Below are 6,671 nucleotides of genomic sequence, written 5' to 3' on the forward strand. Positions count from 1 at the left end.
ACATATATATATATATATATTTATATAATTATATCATATATTTCATTTAGACGATAGCGTGGCTCTGCCGGTTGTTCTAAATGAAATATTATGATATCTACCAATCTAACATTTACTTTATCGCAACTAACTTTTACTTTCCGCATCTAACATTTACTTTATCGCAACTAACTTTTACTTTCCGCATCTAACATTTACTTTATCGCAACTAACTTTTACTTTCCCGCAACTAACTTATTAAATCATATATTTCATTTAGGCAATAGCGTGGCTCTGCCGGTTGTTCTAAATGAAATATAATGATTTAATTTAACATTTATTTTATGCAGTTATATATTTATATAGTTATATATATAATCATAGGTACCATATATAAAATATCGGTGAATTCGGTATTTTCTATAGTGGGAACTATATTATATTAGGTGTGTGTTTAAATATTTAATTTTCTTGGAACCATTATTTATGGTGGTTTCCTTTGTTTTACTTTTAGTTAAACAATATTGCATAAACCAAGAATAAATCCTCGAGCCTTGACAAAATTTATAATTTGTAAACTTCGTTCTTGCATTTGGTAATCTATAAATTAATAAATTTAAACTTAAAATAACCTCTCTGTGGATCGATCTCGTACTTACGAAATATATTACTTGCAGACAACCTACACTTGGGTGAATTATAATTTAAGTAGTAGCAAGTTTTTGGCGCCGTTGCCGGGGAGGTATAAATTAAGTTTATATTTGTTAATTATGTTTTATTTATAAGTATTGTGTTTTTTTTTTGTATGAGTATTTGGAGTCGAAAAAAAAGTGGTAGACTTATTCGAGTATCTGAAAATAATTTAAACATGGATGATAATTCAAATAATCAAGATAATGATAACAATAATAACAATAATAATAATAATAATCAAGAACATGATCAATTAAGAACACTTAGGCACCATATGAACCCTATTAGAACTAGTGCCCCATCTTGTTTAGTTTTTCCTCCTGATGCATCTAATTTCAACTTTAAACCTCAAATTATTCAACTTTTACCAAATTTTCATGGCTTAGATTCTGAAAATCCATATTTACATCTAAGAGAATTTGAGGAAGTTTGTAACACTTATAATGATCAAAATTGTAGCATGGATATAGTTCGATTAAAGCTTTTCCCTTTTTCTTTAAAAGATAAAGCTAAAACATGGCTACAAAATTTGAGATCAAGTTCAATAAGATCATGGGAAGAAATGCAACAACAATTTCTCAAAAAGTTTTTTCCTTCCCATAGAACAAACTCTTTTAAAAGACAAATTACTACTTTTTCTCAAAAACAAGGAGAAACATTTTATCAATGTTGGGATAGATATAAAGAATTACTTAATACATGCCCACATCATGGTTTTGAAACATGGAGAATAGTTTCTCACTTTTATGAAGGTCTAATACCTAAAGATAGGCAAATGATAGAATTCATGTGTAATGGAACTTTTTAAGATAAAAACCCAAATGAAGCTATGAAGTATTTGGATTCATTAGCAGAAAATACTCAAAATTGGGATAATATAGGCACAATAGAACCACCAAAAACTAAAATCAATAATTCAACAAATGGGGGTGGTATCTATAATCTTAAAGATGATATAGATATTCAAGCTAAACTTGCATCTTTAGCAAGAAAAATTGAGTCATTAGAAATGAAAAAGAGAGGTCAATTAAAAAGTATTCAAGAAATTGTTTGTCATATATGTGATACACATGATCATGCTACAAAAGATTGTCCAACATTACCTTCATTTAAAGAATGTCTCCATTAACAAGCAAATTATGTTAATAATTATAAAAAACCAATACTAGATCTTTTTTCAACATCATATAATCCTGGATGGAAAAATCATCCTAATTTTAGTTGGAGGAATGATAATAATGCACAACCCTCACAACAATATTTTCAAAATAACCAAAATCATCAAGGTTATATTCCTTATGTTACACCTCCAAGAAAAAACTTTGAAGATGTGGAGACCCGAGCTCTAACTCAATTCTTTTTGGGATTAATTGGATCTTTGTTAGAAAATGTGGGTCAAAATTTTACTTTTAATATTAAATCAAATGTAAATAAACCTACACAAGTAATATCTCCATTTTATTTCAACAAACATAATCCATGTCTTATTTCAGTACATTCATACCAACTAGTGTTCAATACTAACTACAAACCAGATTGTAGTACATGTCTAGTAAGAAACCACTAGAAATCTTCTTCTACGCCCGTAATCTCCACGCTATCTCGATCTCTCATCTTTGTCTCGACCCTGATCCTGTCCCACCTGTGATCATGCACACATACAGACACAACCACAGCCGGATACTCCGGTGAGAACAAATCCCAGTACAAAACATGGTACACATGCGTATACACAATATAAATCATGAAGCATACTCTCATGAATAGAATCAATGGCAATAGGTTCCATAATCTATGAAACCAAATCAATGTCAGCATGCAAATGAAATCAAAATCATCTCTTGACTCGACTCAACTCTAACTCTAGGGATCCCGGTGTGAATAAGACGTCACAGTCTGCCACCTACCCTCCCAATCGGGGTGACGGTACGTCTTATTCCTAGACTTCGGACATGTCTGTATTGAATGTCTACAATCGGAGTCAATTCTGCTCCTATGCGTCGATATCACCAAACGTCTCGCTTGGCAAGTCTGCCAATGACTCTCTTATCTTAAATGCTTGAATATAAATCTATAAACAAAGCATCAACATATAAAAAGGTAACAATCTAGTATGTGATTTTGGGAAACTCAAATCAGATCTAATTCGAGTTATATCTTCCCGAATCAACATGAATTATACCTTTCTTTCTGTCAATATGATTCTGTCTCGAACTCAAAGCCTGTCAATACTCAATCTGGCAATGACAATATCGAGGAGTACAATATCAATACACCGATCAATTCAATACTGGTTATAATCAGGATTAAATCAAATTCTGTTTCGACAGCATAACTGCACAATCTCAATATACCCAACAATACAAATATCAACAGATAGCAATCTCAACTCATAATCCGTAACAATACAAATTTGATATCAATTCTCATTCAATTTAACTCCGAAATTCATAACAATTCTATACGGTATCCGTTCTTCAATCCAGTTTCGATTATATGTGGTCTAACATATCAAGAACATCATATAGGAATCATATCAGATTCTGGCAATACCATAATTTCAAATCATCTCAAAACGTAGTAAAACTTACGTCCAGTTGAAGCCTGCGTCGATAGGAACACAGTACTAAAGTCGGATCGAAATTCTGACGGGCGGATCTTGCACAATCACAAATCTAAAATATGAAAAGGCGTAAGGATTTCCGTAGCTTTCTCGTTTCCTTCTTTCCAAATGAATCTGAATGAAGTAGCTTGTGTATATATATCTCAAGTTGCATATAAGTGAAACGTGGCTCATTTTCATACAAATCAGGCGGCGCTCGGGCGGTCACAAATTACCGCTCGGGCGCCGAACACTCTGTACGGTACCTTAACGTGTTGCACTGGCGCTCGGGCGGTTATTTTCTACCGCTCGTGCGCCAGATGTTCTGTCCAAATGATCATCGTATTAAACATTGGCGCTCGGGCGGTCATTTTCTACCGCTCGGGCGCCAATAGTTCTGTCCAAAAAATTGCATAATCATATGCTTTGCACAATCTAGTCTCGGAATGGTTCGTCTATAATTACATCAATTCAAAATCAATAATCTCAGCTTAACATGATAAAAATCTCGGGCATTACAGAAGATGTAATTCATGCATTTATCCAGAATCAAGAATCTATCAATATTCAAAACAGTCAATCTATGACTGATTTGAAAGAAACTCTTGCAAAATTTGCATCTGCACTTAATATTCATGAAAAAATAAAATTTCCATCTCAACCTCAACTTAATCCTAAAAATCAAAATCAAGAATTAAAAAATGAAAAAATTGATCAAATAAAATCTGTTATTACCCTTAGAAGTTGTAAAATAGTTAATGATCCATATAGTAATGAAAACAAGGATCATTTAAAATCAAAGAGTAAGGATGATAATCTTGATACTTTTGAGGATGATGATACCTTAAATTCTAAAAATAATATGTTGAATGATAAATCATCTGAAATAGTAAATGAATCAAATAAACCTCCACCATTTCCTCATGCATTAACAAATCATAAAAAACAAAAAAAATGATTCTGATATCTATGAAGTTTTTAAACAAGTAAAGATAAATATTCCATTATTAGATGTTATTAAACAAGTACCTTCATATGCAAACTTTTTAAAAGACTTATGTACTGTGAAGAGAAAATTGCATGTGAAGAAGAAAGCATTCTTGGCTGAACAAGTAAGTTCTATTCTTCAAAATAATTCTAGTTTAAAATATAAAGATCCTGGTTGTCCAACAATTTCATGTATTATTGGAGAAAATAAAATTAAAAAAGCTTTGTTAGATTTGGGAGCAAGTGTGAATTTACTTCCTTATTCAGTTTATGAAAAACTTAATTTAGGAGAATTAAAACCCACTTCTGTTACTCTCTTACTGGCGGATAGGTCAATCAAAATACCAAGAGGTATTGTAGAAGATGTGTTGGTTCAAGTTGATAAATTCATATATCCTGTAGATTTTATTGTTTTGGATACACAACCAATAGAAGTACATAATGAAATTCCAGTAATATTGGGACGATCATTTCTAGCAACTTCAAATGATTTAATTAATTGTCGAAATGGAATAATAAAATTGTCTTTTGGAAGTATGACTCTAGAACTTAATGTGCTCAATTTATGTAAACAACCAAGTATTAATGAAAATGAATATGATAATGAAATTGAATCAATTGTGGAAGAAAATATACAAGAAGAAAACTTAAATCAACAATCTGAAGTTTTTTCAATAGAAAATTTTGAGTCTGAAAATAATTTTAAAGAAGATGATAATACAAAACTTGAATTAAAAGTTTTACCATTCGAATTGAAATATGTATTTCTTGGTGAAAATAAAACATTTCCTGTTGTAATTTCTTCCACTTTTCTTCGAAATCAAGAAGAAGATTTAATTAAATTACTTAAAAAATATAAAAATGCAATTGGATGGACTTTGAAAGATATAAAAGGTATAAATCCTTTAATTTGCACACATAAAATTCATTTGGAAGAAAATGCTAAAACATATCAACAACCACAAAGAAGGTTAAATCCACATATGATGGAAGTTGTTAAGAATGAAGTATTAAAACTATTAGACGCTGGAATTATCTATCAAATCTCAGATAGTAAATGAGTAAGTCCAACACAAGTAGTACCTAAAAAGTCAGGCATCACTGTTATAAAAAATGAAAAGGGAGAGTTATTACAAGCTAGGATTCCATCTAGTTAGCGTATGTGTATTGATAATAGAAAATTAAATGATGAAACTAGAAAAGATCACTTCTCACAACCATTTTTAAATCAAATTCTAGAAAAAGTAGCAGGAAATTCTTATTATTGATTTCTTGATGGGTATTCGAGGTATTATCAAATACCTATATCATTAGAAGATCAAGAAAAAACTACTTTTACTTGTCCTTTCGGAACTTTTGCATTTAAAAGAATGCCATTTGGTTTATGTAATGCTCCGGCTACTTTTCAAAGATGCATGTTAAGTATTTTCAGTGATATGATTGAAGAATTTGTAGAAGTTTTTATGGATGATATAACTGTTTTTGGAAACTCATTTGAAAATTGTCTTAAAAACCTAGAAGAAGTATTAAAACGATGTGAAGAAAAAAATCTTGTTTTAAATTGGGAAATTTGTCATTATATGGTTAAATCTGAGATTGTGTTAGGTTATGTGATATCTGAAAAAGGAATTGAAGTTGGTAAAGCCAAAGTTGATGTTATTGCTAATTTAACATCACCAAAAACGTTCAAAGAATTTCGATCATTCTTGGGTCATGTAGGTTTTTATAGAAGGTTTATAAAAAATTTCAGCATAATATCTAAACCAATTTCGAATCTTTTAACAAAAGATACAAAATTTGAATGGACTCAGAAATGTGAAAATGCTTTTAAAAAAATAATTAATCTTTTAATTACATCACCTATTTTACAACCTCCAGATTGGTCTTTACCTTTTGAATTAATGTGTGATGCAAGTGATTATGCTATAGGAGCTGTGTTAGGACAAAGAAAAGAAGGAAAACCGTATGCAATCTATTATGCTAATAGAACCTTAAATAGTGCTCAAATAAATTATTCAACTACTGAAAAAGAATTACTTTCAGTAGTATTTGCATTAGATAAGTTTCGATCTTATTTAATTGGTTCCACTACTATTGTGTACACTGATCATTCTGCCGTAAAATATTTATCAAATAAACAAGATGCTAAGCCAAGATTAATACGGTGGATTTTATTGTTACAAGAATTTGATATTATAATTAAAGATAAAAAAGGAAAAGAAAATGTCGTAGCCGATCATTTATCTAGAATAATGACTGAATCATCTCATAATGAAATACCAATAAATGAAAATTTTCCAGATGATCAGTTGTTTTATGCTACTATTATGCCCTGGTTTGCTAACATTGTAAATTTTATTGTGACAAATAAAATGCCTTCTCATTGGAATTCACAGGATAAGAATAAATT

At 30.4% G+C, this 6,671-nt stretch overlaps 1 non-coding gene across 1 annotated transcript; it reads right to left on the reverse strand.

The window, feature by feature from the left end:
• Positions 1 to 1,278: 1,278 nt before the first annotated feature.
• LOC140975970 (small nucleolar RNA R71) lies at positions 1,279 to 1,389 on the reverse strand. The gene has a single exon (XR_012175106.1). It is a non-coding gene; the product is annotated as a small nucleolar RNA R71 (small nucleolar RNA).
• Between the last annotated feature and the right edge of the window lie 5,282 nt (positions 1,390 to 6,671).

This window comes from Primulina huaijiensis, chromosome 4 (genome assembly GCF_012295235.1).
Source record: "Primulina huaijiensis isolate GDHJ02 chromosome 4, ASM1229523v2, whole genome shotgun sequence".
NCBI classification, from domain to species: domain Eukaryota; kingdom Viridiplantae; phylum Streptophyta; class Magnoliopsida; order Lamiales; family Gesneriaceae; genus Primulina; species Primulina huaijiensis.